Source organism: Dipodomys ordii, unplaced genomic scaffold (assembly GCF_000151885.1).
Source record: "Dipodomys ordii isolate 6190 unplaced genomic scaffold, Dord_2.0 Scaffold4, whole genome shotgun sequence".
Classification (NCBI taxonomy): domain Eukaryota; kingdom Metazoa; phylum Chordata; class Mammalia; order Rodentia; family Heteromyidae; genus Dipodomys; species Dipodomys ordii.
Window position 1 is genome coordinate 9,989,148 of NW_012267220.1, and position 13,828 is coordinate 10,002,975.

The window sequence follows — 13,828 nt, forward strand, 5'->3', positions numbered from 1 at the left end:
ACACACACACACACACACACACACACACACACACACACACACACACACACACACTAAAATACATCAAAATTGTTTATTTTATATTTTACAGAGCTTCAATAATTTTCAAGAATCAAGCAAGTTTTCTTAATGTTCATTTCTGTATAAAACTTGTCTGAGTTTAATTACAAAAGCAGAACTTCTATGAGATAGAGAATAAGGATTATTTTTTAAAAAATGGACCTCAAGCAAATGCAGAAAAACCTGGAACATTGAAACCAGGAAAGAATTACAAGCAACAAATATAGAATTAGCCACTAGGTGATCTGAAAAATTAAAATATTCACCCAACAAAATAGAAATAATAAAGGCTTAAAGTGGGGGAATTATTTGAAAGTCTCAGATAATTTCCTTACAGACTCAAATGTTTTAAATCTTGATTACTGTAGTTGTTACCTACCAGAATGAATTTGTTGTAAGTCACTGCTATGGACTGAATGCTTATAACTTACTTGAAAATACATGTATTGAAATTGTGGCCCCTTATGAATTAAGGTTAAGAGAACAATTAGAAGTAAATGAAGTCATGAGAGCATGTGCAATTCGTGCCCAGAGAGGAACCTGAAATAAGTCTCTCATCTTTTTCTCACTTTATGAGGATATGAGATGTCTATAGTCTGTAGTCTGTGATAAATAAGTTTCTCACAGATCTTATGCATCTCTTATTCTATGGCATTTTGTATAGAAGTCTAAACTAAGGCACTCACATTTTATGGTATATAAATAATAATGTATTATAATATAAATAAGATACCAATACATAAATATATTTGATTTAGGAAAAAGTACATTGCCCAAGGATGACAGATTATACAGCTGATGAAATTACTAAATTTTAGTAAAGACCTGGAGACTAAGAATTATTGGTACTTAAGATATAAAAATGACTAGAATTCACTGAGCTCTTAGGCACTTATTAGGCACTTTGCTAAGTTAGAAATATTTAGGCTTTTAACTTGACCCAGGAGACATTATTATAAGCCATAGTGTACAGATGAAGAAGCAAATATGTTACCATATTCCTAGACAACATGTATTTTATTACACTCAGCTAAGTATCTGATCCAATGATTCTAATCCTGGCTCTAGACAACTCTGTTAAATTTTATTCCAATTTTTGATTCCATTTCTTAAGAACCAGAATAAAACCATCCAGAAAAAAGTATCTTAGAAGGATTTTATATTTAGAAATAAGTGTGCAATTGAGAAATTGAGGTTATATTCCACATATTTTCAGTATTGCTTAAGTATTGCAAAGAGTTTGAAATCCCTTGCTAAACATTTGTTCCACATCCCATCTGACACAATCAGAGGAAAAGTACACAGTACAAAAAAAAAAGTGCTGTAGTACAAATGGCAGACCCCCAGAGGTCCCGAGGGAAAACCATTCCCTAAGTAGCCCATTGAGGTTTTCCACAGAGGAGCAGAAAGTAGTTGATTGGGTTCCATGCCACAGGTCCTTACTTGGTTCCAAGGCATTGCTCTGAACTTCGATGAACCTGCACTGAAAGTTGGACCATCTCACCAACCTCCAGGGATTCAGAGTTATTTAGTGGTGGTTTTTTGGAGTCATGAACTGAACTAAACCCAGAGGACTGAATTCCTTTGTTAACCCTGAAACCTCCCCAGCTTCTTGCAATTCTTTCAGATCCATGAATTATCTAGAACAAAGTTTGACCTTCAAAATTATTTGGAACAAACCTGAATCTGAAAATAAACACAACCTTTCTGCAATTTCTTCTCTTTTAACATCTAACACAATGTTACCCATTCAGAAGACTAAGAGATATATAATGTGTTTCCCCCCCTGATTCATGGCTGTACTCTAAATACAAAATCATAATAATTCTATGATTATCTCCCTAAAGAAATTTTTGAAATCTATTATGGATAAAGTCATATTCCGTGAAAAACAATATCAATTTTTGGACAAAGGAGTATAGACGTGTGTTGCTTATAAACTCAATGAAAGATGGCTTTTGCAGAATTCTGGGGAGGTTTTCTATGGAATTTAAATTACCCCTTCAGAATAATCTGACTATGATTAAAATGAAAAACTACCATCTCTAAAACCATTCAGTGCATTTAGATCTAGAAGAAAAATGTATTTTTTTTCAGAACTTTAAACACTGAAATGCTCAATATCCTAGACCTTTGTTCTTTTTTTTTCTGTCTAACTCATCTGTCCTCATGGCTTTAAGACCACCTATGGAGCAACAGTCATCTTTCCCATAAAGTAACTCTCCAGACTACATCCAACTGTTCACTTTGCCTCTTCACTGGTCAATCCCATTTAATATGGTCTCATCATCTCCACCAAAATGGGTTCATATGAACTCTTCCCTGTCTATTTCATTGCACTTCTATACTTCCAGTTAATGAGGATCAGCTTTTTATCCTTAATTTCTAATAAACCTTCATCCAGTACATCAGCAAAGATCTTTTGGCTCTATCTTCAAAATATATCGAAAATTCAAAATTTTTTCACTACCTCTACTGGTATATAATGTTCAAAGTCACCATCTTCTTTAACTTGAAATCAATATGTATCAGTGGGGTCTTCCTGTTTCTATCTATGTCCTATTACAGAAATTTAATTTATTTTGACTGACCATCTTAATCCATGTAGAGCTTTACTAAAAGCAATCCCTAACTCAGATCAGCCACTGTAAAAGCCAAAGTAACTACAGTGATCTGTTAGTCCTTCATTGTCCACTTGTCCTTCATCTCGTTGACTGAAACTTCTACCTATCTCCTCTTGTTGACCATATACCTCCATTCTTCATTGTTTTTCAGACACTTCACAAAACTTACTTCCCACTTTCCACTTTTGTTCTCCTTACATCTTTTGCCTAAGAAATCCTTCTCTAGATATCCTAGATAAATAAGACTATTTCTTGTTTTGAATCTTTCCCCAAATAATTCAATGAAGGCTCAGCTAATAATTTATTTAAAAATATAAATCACATTCCTCTGGTTCTCTTCAGTTCCATCACTGATTTAGTTTTTGTTTTTGTTTTTATTTTTTTTAATTTTTTAAACCATTTAACTTCTTTTAAAACTCTATTATAACCTGGTGCTGATGGCTCATGCCTTTAATCCTAGCTACTCAGGAGGCTGAGATCTGAGAATTGCAGTTCAAAGCCAGCCCAGGCAGGAATGATGATGTGAGACTCTTATCTTCTATAAACCACCAGAAAACCAAAAGTGGTGCTATGGCTCAAGTGGTAGAGCCCTCACTTTGAGCTGAAGAGCTAAGGGACAGCACCCAAGCCTAGAGTTCAAGCCCCCTCCCACCCCTGACACAGAAAAAAGCAAAACAAAAAACCTCCACAATGAACACTATCAGATTAGTAATTAATCATTTTGTTATTAGCTACTGGTTTCTCAACACAAGAAGATAAATTTTGTAAGGACAGAAATTTCAGTTGTTATTTGTTTACACTCTACCCATTGAGCTGAGGACATTGACTCACATGAGAGAGCTCTTATAGAAAAACAGACAAATAATTATGAGACATAAAATTTTTACTCAATCACTCAACAAATATATTGCCTACTGTATACTGTTCCCTTTAGTACTACTATTAGGCTATCATATGAAACAAAGGGAAGATCTCATTAAAGAAGCAATTCATTAGACAAAAAATGAAGGATAAATATCAAGATGTTAAAAAATGAAATATATATTGTTGCCAATATCATAAAAGAAGAGTCAAAACTAGTCAAGAGTCCTTGGAGCAACCAATGGATACTAGAATAATTACATACATTTTTAAAGACATCAGCATGAATTAGACATTATCAGACATTTTGGCAATGAGAGTTTTGAATTAACCAGGGTACAAAGAAAAGACTATAAAGAATAATAAAAATCAGATAGGACTTTGTGATTTGTATTCTAATTCTTCCAATTGAATGTCTCATGATAACTGAGAAGTCTCTGCAAAAACCCCTGAGTCTGGGGCTAGGAAGGTGGCTCAGTGGTAGAGCGCTTGCCTTGCATGCCTGAGCCCTGGGTTCGATTCCTGAGCACCACATAGCAAAAAGAAAAAAAAACGGAAGTGATGCTGTGGCTCAAGTGGTAGAGCACTAACCTTGAGTTGAAGAGCTGGGACAGTGCCCAGGCCTCACGACCGGAACCTGCCCCCCCAAAAAATGCCTGAGTCTTATACTTCTGCATGTAATGGACAATGATATGGGATGGGTAGTTTTATGTATAGCAAATCTATCAGATGTCGTACAATATACATAATTACAAATCTTTATCTAGCTGTATAAAATTTGTTGTTCAAGGACATATAAAGAGTTGGTCTATCTCATTTTTCTTATTTGGGATCTCCTTTGGAAAACTTTCAATCTGCCACTCTCCTTTTTATTTCAACAGATTGTTTTAGGTATTTACATTTGGCAGTGGACATTATCAAGTTGAAAAACAGAATGATGGTTGCAGCTATTAAAGTGTACCTACAGCTGGAAAGCATGTTCATGGATTCAGAGACAAAATTATAAAATTCCTTCTTCAGAATGTTAAGTAGGTGTGGGGAAAATAAATTGAGAAGAATGTACAGAGGAAACTAGTATTGCAAGAGATCTGTACAAGAAACAGAGCAGTTCCATCTGCCTTACTTTTCAATACCCTTCCTGGATTACTGGTGGAGAAGTCACAAATGTGGACCACATGGAGCCAATTAAGGCCAGAATCAGTGAAATATGAGGGCTGTTGGTAGAGGTAAAGAATGTTGCCTTTGATGAGCCTATGAGTACCCTTTCCCCTGTTGAATGACTTTCTGTAACACATCCTCCAATATTAAGAGGAGAACCCGTTGGAGAAACTAGGCTGGGAATTTTAAGATCATGTTTTGATTTTTAAGTCTTTATTGAATAGGTACTATTTTCTCCCTAATCATAGGTCTTCTATAAGAATGGTTAGAAGATTTTAGGCCTTAAGAGGTTCATTAATAAGAATAGGAATGCAAAAATATCCTACTGAGAAGGAACTCTTAAGTTTAGAAATCTGATTCTAAGTATCTATTTCTCATTGATTTTCCATGGTATCAAATTCCAATTTGTAAGGCACCATAGTACAACTTAATAAAGTATTGTGTCTCAAACAAGTTGGGTTCTATCTGAAACACAGTGCTATCACTGTGCTAAATAAAATGACTTTTAAAAGCATATCTTGCATTAGAAGCATTCAAATTCCTCCATGAATACCACAGAACATTGCACAACACTAGATATCTTGAACAAGCTCAAAAGCCAAGTGGTAATGATGACTGGAATTTAGAACACTGCCAGTTTTACACATCTTGAAGCAATATGGTTCATAACAGCATATGAGATTAGCTGTCCCACTCTTCAAGTGGTAATTAAGTATGCAAAGAAATGTTTTCGTAAGTGACTCTATTCAGTCGTTAAGGTTTGTCTTTCTTCTATATGTTGGGCATACTGGCAGCACATATTCTTATCTTTCCAATATTTCAACAAGGTAATGTTACACTTAATTATAGCATAATAGGAAAATATTAATATTTTAATATAGCAGTGTTAATCACTTTCATGATGCCTAAACATTTAATTCTGTAGAATGATAACAAAGGAAAATGAATTAAAATAAAATGAAACTAAGAATGAAGGAGGTACAACATAAAATACTGTAGAGTCCTATACTCAAAAAAGATAAGAGAAAGGCCAAAACCTTGGCTTCAGTCTTTCTGGAATCCAATGAAAAGATGAGAATATAATCAGTTTCATTATTTCTAGTGTTTATAGAGTAAAAATAAACAGTAACTTGCATTAAGCAAACTATTCCTACCACTAAGTCAGAAGGGACACATTTCCCTTAAGTCCTCATACACAGAGAGCTGCATAATGTAGTAAATAATTTTTTCAACAATATCCCCATAGTGATTATATTTACAAACCTAACAAGAAATCTCTTTCCACCTGGGCCTATTCCAATTTTTTCTCTGTTTTCTCTTTTTACAACTAAAATCTGATGATGTTGCCCTGAAACTTGAATTCTTTGCATTCTTTTCCATTGCTTGTTGAGCAAAGACCAAAATCTTTCAGATTATATGAAAGACCATATGTGTTCTGCCTGCCTTTGAATTGACTCAATTAAAATCATGTGCTTTATTAAACCTCAAGAGGAATAGGAACCTTCCAGAGCAATTATTTCAGTTCATAATTCTATACTCATTGATGTGATCACTTGAGTAACGCCTGTCTCACCACTGTAGTGTGAAATCTGGGAGACTGAGTTCCTCATTGTATTTATAGGTATTCTTGCTATTGGCAATCATATCTATGACCTAAAAAGCTTTCAATAAATCAATGGATGGATGATGAGAGAATGGATGGATTGATAGATACAAATACAATGAATGGGTTGTTTTTTTAATCTCTCAAAAACAAAATGGGAATGTAAACTTGTGCAACTACAGACATCAGTTTGCAGCTTTGTCAAAACTATAAATGCAGAACTTACCTTATGTTCAAGCAATGCCATTCTTAGATATCTTGGATTTACATCCTTGAGATGTAAATCCAGATATAATAGAGGAAATTGAGCAGTCGTGTTTACTACAGCCCTATTCACAATAGCCAAATTATTGAAACAACCCAGATGCTCTACAACTGAAAAATGGATCAAGAAATTATATAGTATACACATACAATGCAATAATTTCCAGCAAAAAGAAGAATGAAATGATGTTGTTTGCAAGGGAATAGATGGATCTATACAACATCATATTGATGGAAGTAAGCCAGAGTCAGAAGGATAATGTCACATTTTTCTTTTTCTCATATGTGGATGTAGATACAAATATATGTAAATATATACAGAATCCTATATATATATGATCAACGTGACTACAGCATAGTATTTGCCAGTGGGATACACCATAGTGAAATCCATTTATACAGTCAATAGGTAATAAAGCAAACAAAATATTAGGAAGTTGAAGCATGTCTGGACTGGAATATGGGTAGCAGTGGGATAAGGCAAGTAGAGAAGGGGAAGAAAAGCAAATAAAATCATATTAATCTGTGTACAAATGGAATGAAAAAAGTTGAGACTAGTTTGGGGAGGAGGAGAAGAGAGGCAGATGGTGGGGTGATTCTGGGCAAGATGCATTGTATCTATTAATGGGTATGTCAAATTGAAACATCCTTGAACAACTAATTTATTTTAGTAACAAAACAAAAATGTACACAAAGACAATTACAGAATCATAAAACATAGGCTTCAGCAACTTTGACAATAAGCTAGAAAAGTTATACTGCCATGCGCTTAATTAAAGCAGAAGTATACCTAACAGGAAGGACACTTTATACAAAGATTTGTTTTTGAATCTATAAACTATGTATGTCTCATCAATCAATCAGTAAGTAAAACAAAGAATAATGTCAAACTGAAGTAGGATGCTAATGCAATCTGAGGTCATTTGAATACACCATAATATTTTTAAATCTAAGAATAGATTCTCCTACTGGTAAGAAAATGTGATATATGTGATATTTACATATATCTATGTATAGTTATATTCCTTTGTAAGTAGATAGATATGAAATATATGCATAAATATAAGTATCGAGTAACTTGGCATTTTGAATGTAACTAAAAATTTTAACGTGTCCCTATTTGTAGAAAAGTAGATTTGGCAATCACTGAACCTGGGTTGTATGTATCTGTGATCCTAGAATGAGAAATTACTTTGATTTAAATGTTCTATCTGTAATATGGAAGTATGGCAAATGAAGTATGAAGTATGGCCAATTAAACTTGCTTAAACTATATTTCTAAAGCTGATAAATTTTAGCTGATAAAATGTAAATGGCTTTAGAAAGTACTCATTACACAAATGACAGAAGCCCAGTTCCAACTATACTGGAATAATTCCTTCTAAGAATAAAGTTCTACCCTTTGCATAATCTCAACTTGTGTCAATAAAACTATGTATTATAATGATCTATGGGCAAAATTAACTTCGATGGGTTTTACTAGATTAAAATTTATAGCCTCCAAGTACCTTTTCCTGGAAAGCTTATCAACTTCACTCAAGTGTTTATGAAATATTATTAAAAGAAAAAAATGTTGACATTTGTAACATTTTTGCCAGTCTTGGTGGCTTGAGTAAAGTCCAAAAACATTTGAAAATATTTCCAGTCAACCCAAAGAGTGAAAATAACAAGTAGATACTTCATGAATGGCAAAGAGTAAGGATATAGTAAAGGAATTCTGAGGTTATTTGAATTGACTGTTACATAAAAATTAAAGATGTCTCAGCATTTGCAACTTAAGAGGATCGGCAAACTGTTAGTATATTATCTGACCGATATTATTTAACTATATTGACATTAGAGAGAAATTTATTTAGAAAATCTAATTTTATTCCAGGCTATCCAGGTTTCTGTAAAGTGTAAGACAAGATGAAATTTATCATTATACTTTCATGAATTTTCTGATGAAAAGTTATGTGTAACTGGGTGCTGGTGGCTCACACCTCTAATCCTAGTTACTCTGGAAACAGAAATTTGAGGATTAAGGCTTGAAACCAGTCAGGTAGTTCGTTCATGAGACTCATTTCTAATTAACGTGAAGAAGTAGGATATAGAGGTGTAGCTCAAGAGTTAGATGTTAGCCTTGAGCAAAATAAATGCTCAGGGACAGCACCCACATCCTTAGAACTGGCACCAAAGGTATAGATATAGAATATTGGTATAGATAAAGAATAAAGATAAAAGCACAGGAGAGAATAGGGAAATTACCAAGATAAAATTGACTTTTGCTAGAAAAGGAGACAAATGTCTTATGTTCTTGTTTTCCTTTTTTTCAAAATACTTTACATTACCTTTAAATTGTACAAGGTGGTTCCAATTCATTGTATCAGTTCGTGAATAGAATACATCTTGATAAATGTCACCATTTTCATCTGTTTTCTTTTCTTTATAAACTATGGAGCCCTTTCAGAGCAACTTAGTTGCATTTGTTGTTTTCTGTGCATACCTTCTGAACATTTGAGAATATTCTTAAAAAATGTGAACACGGGGCTGGGAAGATGGCTCAGTGGTAGAGCGCTTGCCCTGGGTTCGATTCCTCAGCACCACATAAGCAAAAAGAAAAAAGCCAGAGTGGCACTGTGGCTCAAGTGGTAGAGTGCTAGCCTTGAGCTGAAGAGCTGAGGGACAGTGCCCAGGCCCAGAGTTCAGGTTCCACGTCCGGACCCAAAAAAAAAAAAAAAAGTGAACACGCTCACTCCAGCTATTAAATTGAGAATAGGGAAGGAGAGCTCAACAATCTTCCTCTCTCTATGCCTTTCTTTCTCCTTCTTTCTTTTTTTCTTTCTCTCTCTCTCTCTCTCTTTTTTGGTAGTCATGGATCTTGAACTCTGGGCCTGGTCATTGTCCCTCTGATATTCAGCTCAAGGTTAGCACTCTAGCGCTTGGGCCACAGCACCACTTCTGGCTTTCTGAGTGGTTTATTGGAGATAAGAGTCTCATAGCCTTTCCTGTCCAGGGTTGGCTTTGAACCGTGATCCTCAGATCTCAGCCTCATGAGTAGCTAGGATTACAGGCCTGAACCACCAGTGCCCAGCTCTCTATGCTTTTCGACTCTACTGTTTGGTCTGGGATTCTGTCTCTGCTTGTAAATAAACAAAATAGGCAGTTATTATTTCATAATCTTCAGTAGAAGGTTGAATTCCTGACTCTATAGCAAAAGGTCAGAGCTATGTGTCAGGGTCTTCTGGTTCTAAGGAACCAGAATACCAATCCACACACCAATACCCACAATACCAAATCGCAGCTTGTGTCCATTTTAGACAAGGATAATGCACAAGCACTTATGGAACATGGTTTGAAATGCACTTGTGGAATAAGCATTTATAGTAAATACATAATGCTCTATTTGTCATTTATTAACTACCATTTCAACTCTGAAAGATATCCTAGATAGACAATCCTCTGAGCCTTTTATTTCTTGTAACTTGAAGAGCAAATTGAGAGACCCACAGAACTATAGACCATTGCCTCTCTCAACACTATGAGTAGTCTCAGTCCTGTGGTTTATAGGACTCAATTATTCTTCAGATCCTACTTTGATGAGGCTCAGAGCCCACACTACCCAAGTGTGAATCCCAGTTTCACCATTTAATTACTGTGTAATGTAAGGCAAGGTAATAACTTTGTGCTTTTTCTTTTTCTTTTTTTTTTTTTTGCCAGTACTGGGGTTTGAATTTGGGATCTCTTTCTTGCTTATTTTGCAGTTCCTCTGCCACTTGGGCTGTAATATATAATCCCAGCCTGTTTTGTTGATTATTTGGGAGTCATAGTCTTGCAGACTTGTCTGCTTGGGCTGCATTCACATCACTGGTCTCCTGATCTCGGCTTTCAGAGTAGCCAGGACTACAGGAGTGACTGGAAATCTGGAAAATAATACAGCCATATCACAGGGTTTTTTTTAGTCATTATGCATAGTAGGTTTAGATCAGTGCCAGGCACTGATCTTTATGTTTTGCTTCTTGTTTTGATGACCACTTTGCAGTTATCTTTTGGATAAGTGTGCATTTTCTAGTTAAATTCCTCAATCAAGGTTTTAGCAGAAAATGTTTCTAAGCAACGACTTAAATTCTTTTCTATTTAACTAGAATGATACTAGCTAAGGCCAGTACAATGTCTGGTAAAAAAAAAAAATAAAGACTAATTTTCAGTGCTTTATGCTTCAAAGTTAGAATCCCAGTTAAGGAAAACAATTATCTTTGTCTCTAATGGGCAGGGAGTTATTCTCCATTTGTCTCCTAAGGCCATCATATACCATTTGTCAACCTATAAGGCTCGTGGTCTTCATTGATCCACAACCATCAAGAGAAAAGTCTAGTATTGTTAGCCCCAGGAGTCTGATTTTCTTTTTTTTTTTTACCTTGCATGATTTCCTGATATTCTTTTTTTATTGTGAAAATACTGTACAGAGGTGTTACAATTACATGGGCAAGATAATGAGTACATTTCTTATTAAGCATTGTTACCTCTTCATTTGTTTCCCCTACCATCCCTTCCCAGCTCTCTCCCCTCATATTGCCCCGCCCCCGTGCCATGCCAAAGTTGTAAAGTTCGTTTTTCGACATAACATCTTGTACATCTCATTGTTGCAATGGATCTACCTTCCCCTCCACAAATTATAACAACATCAAATACAGTGAAAACAGGGGTTATACTGTGGGGGAGGGACATACAAAGCAACAAAGAAAGATCTTCTAAATATTAGAAACAATAGCAAGAAAGAAAAAACATTTGGTCCTTGGGGTTCCTTTTGCCTAACATTAACTTATCTGAACTTTTCTGCTTGTCTCAGACATAAACCAGTTATTGCAAATAAAGGAAACCATGGGACTTATGTTTCTTTGGGCCTGGCTTACTTCACTTAATATTATTTTTTTCCAAGTCTCCATTTCCTAATAAATGGGGCAATGTCATTCTTTCTGATGGAGGCATAGAATTCCATTGTGTATAGATACCACATTTTCTTGATCCATTCACCTACTGAGGGGCTATCTGGGTTGGTTCCATATCTTAGCTATGGAAAATAATGCTGCAATAAACATAGCTGTGCTGGTAGCTTTAGTATGGTCTTGTTTGTGATCCTTCAGGTAAATGCCCAAAAGTGAGATTGCTGGGTCATAGGGGAGCTCTATGTGGAGTCTTTTGAGGAACCTCCATACTACTTTCCAAAGTGGTTGAACAAATTTACACTCCCACCAACAATGCAGTAGGATTCCCTTCTGTCCACAACCCCTCCAGCATCTGTTGTTGTTAAAAGTTCTTGATTTTAGCCATTCTAACTGGGGTGAGGTGGTATCTCGATGTTGTTTTGATTTGCATTTCTTTTATGGCTAGGGAGGTTGAGCAATTCTTCATGTGTCTATTGGCCATCCTTCTTTCCTCTTCAGAGAAGTTTCTCTGTAAGTCTTTAGCCCACTTATTTATTGGCCAGTTTAATATTCCAACCTCATTCTTCAAGGAAATAGAAGAAGCAATCCCAAAATTCATATGAAACATTAAAAGACCCAAATAGCAAAAACAATCCTTAACAGAAAGAACAGTGCTGGAGGAATACCAATACCGAATTTCAAACTCTACTACAAAGCCATAGTAATCAAAACAGCTTGGTAATTGCACAAGAACAAACCTCAGGACCAATGGAATAGAATTGCAAACCCAGAAATGAACCACCTATAGCCATCTAATCTTCGATAAGGGAGCTAAAAAAATAGAATGGAAGAAAGACAGCCTCTTCAGTAAATGGTGCTGGCAAAACTGGTTAATCACTTGTAGAAAACTAAAGCTAGATCCTTATATATCATCCTGCACCAGAATCAATTCCAAATGGATCAAAGACCTCGGAGTCAAAGCAGACACTCTGAAGACATTACAGGATGGAATAGGAGAAACCCGAGGTCTCCTCGGCACAGGCCGAAATTTTCTTAATAGAGACCCAGAAACACAACAAATCAAAGAAAGGTTGGACAAATGGGATTGCATGAAATTGCAGAGCTTCTGCATGGCAAAGGACATAGCTAGCAAGATCAATAGAAAGTCTGATTTTCTAAAATGCATATCCAGGCCCTAGTGCCAAGATGGGGACTATGCAACACAGAAAATGATTCATTTCATCAGTGGAGAGACCATCACTGACAGCTCATAACTACTCTCCAATTTTATCTTTTACTAGGATTTGGCTAGTTATAACATTTGTGATGTTAAAGAACTCATTATCTTTTACTTAGATCTGTAAAAAATGTAATAGGGAACTTGGGAAATTTATGTAAGAATTAATATGTTCCCCAAGATAAAATGTTTTATAAAACCCTTAGCTAATTTTTGCAGGATGGCTAACTTAACAAAGTTAAGTAAAACCATGGAAAATATTAAAGGTATATTGAATTCTGATGATTAAGATTAGAAAACCCTAAGGAAAGAGCTGACAGATCCTGGCTTATTTCTTTACAATATCATGTATCTCAAATAGAATTTCAGGAAGTTCCGGTATATATTCAACTTAGGTTTGAATATTCTGACATGAAAACCATATGCTTTCAATATCAGGCTGTCAGAAGATGGAATTACATTGATTGTACAGATTGGGACACTTGACAAATTATTGTTCTCAAGAGTTACCCTATTTCCATATGAGATGGTCCAGAAACAAGCTGAAAATAATTTGACAAATTTTCTCCAAAAAAGATCATTTTAAAGATATTTAGACATTTCCAAGTGTCAGTTTACGAATACCTTTTTGGCTTGAAAGTTGGTAGGATAAGTTTGCATCAACAGCAATTATTGAAAAGCATATACAAAGGTTCCTATACAAATCAAACCTAGAGAATATTGCTGAGCTCGATGAACTAGTGCATCATATGTAAAGTTTGAATATATGTAATCGTCCTTCAAGGATCTTAGCTCAAGAGGATATCCTCCTATGTGCTTCCTCTATTAGTGTTTTGGCAGATCAACCCTTTCAAAAGGATTATTTTGAATATAAATTATGTGCTAAAAGAGGGATGTCTTCAGAAAACTAATCCAATTTGTAATATTAGCCAAATAAATTGCTCCTTAACATAATTTTGGAACTTCATTTAATTCATATCTAGCTGAATTACAAACCCAAACTGTTAATTACATTTTAAGATTAAATACAGTAAAATAATTTTATGATGTTTTCTGTGTGCTAATTTGTATTTTCTAAGACCCTGCGATATGAGGCCAAGTGTGAGTTTCAATTATA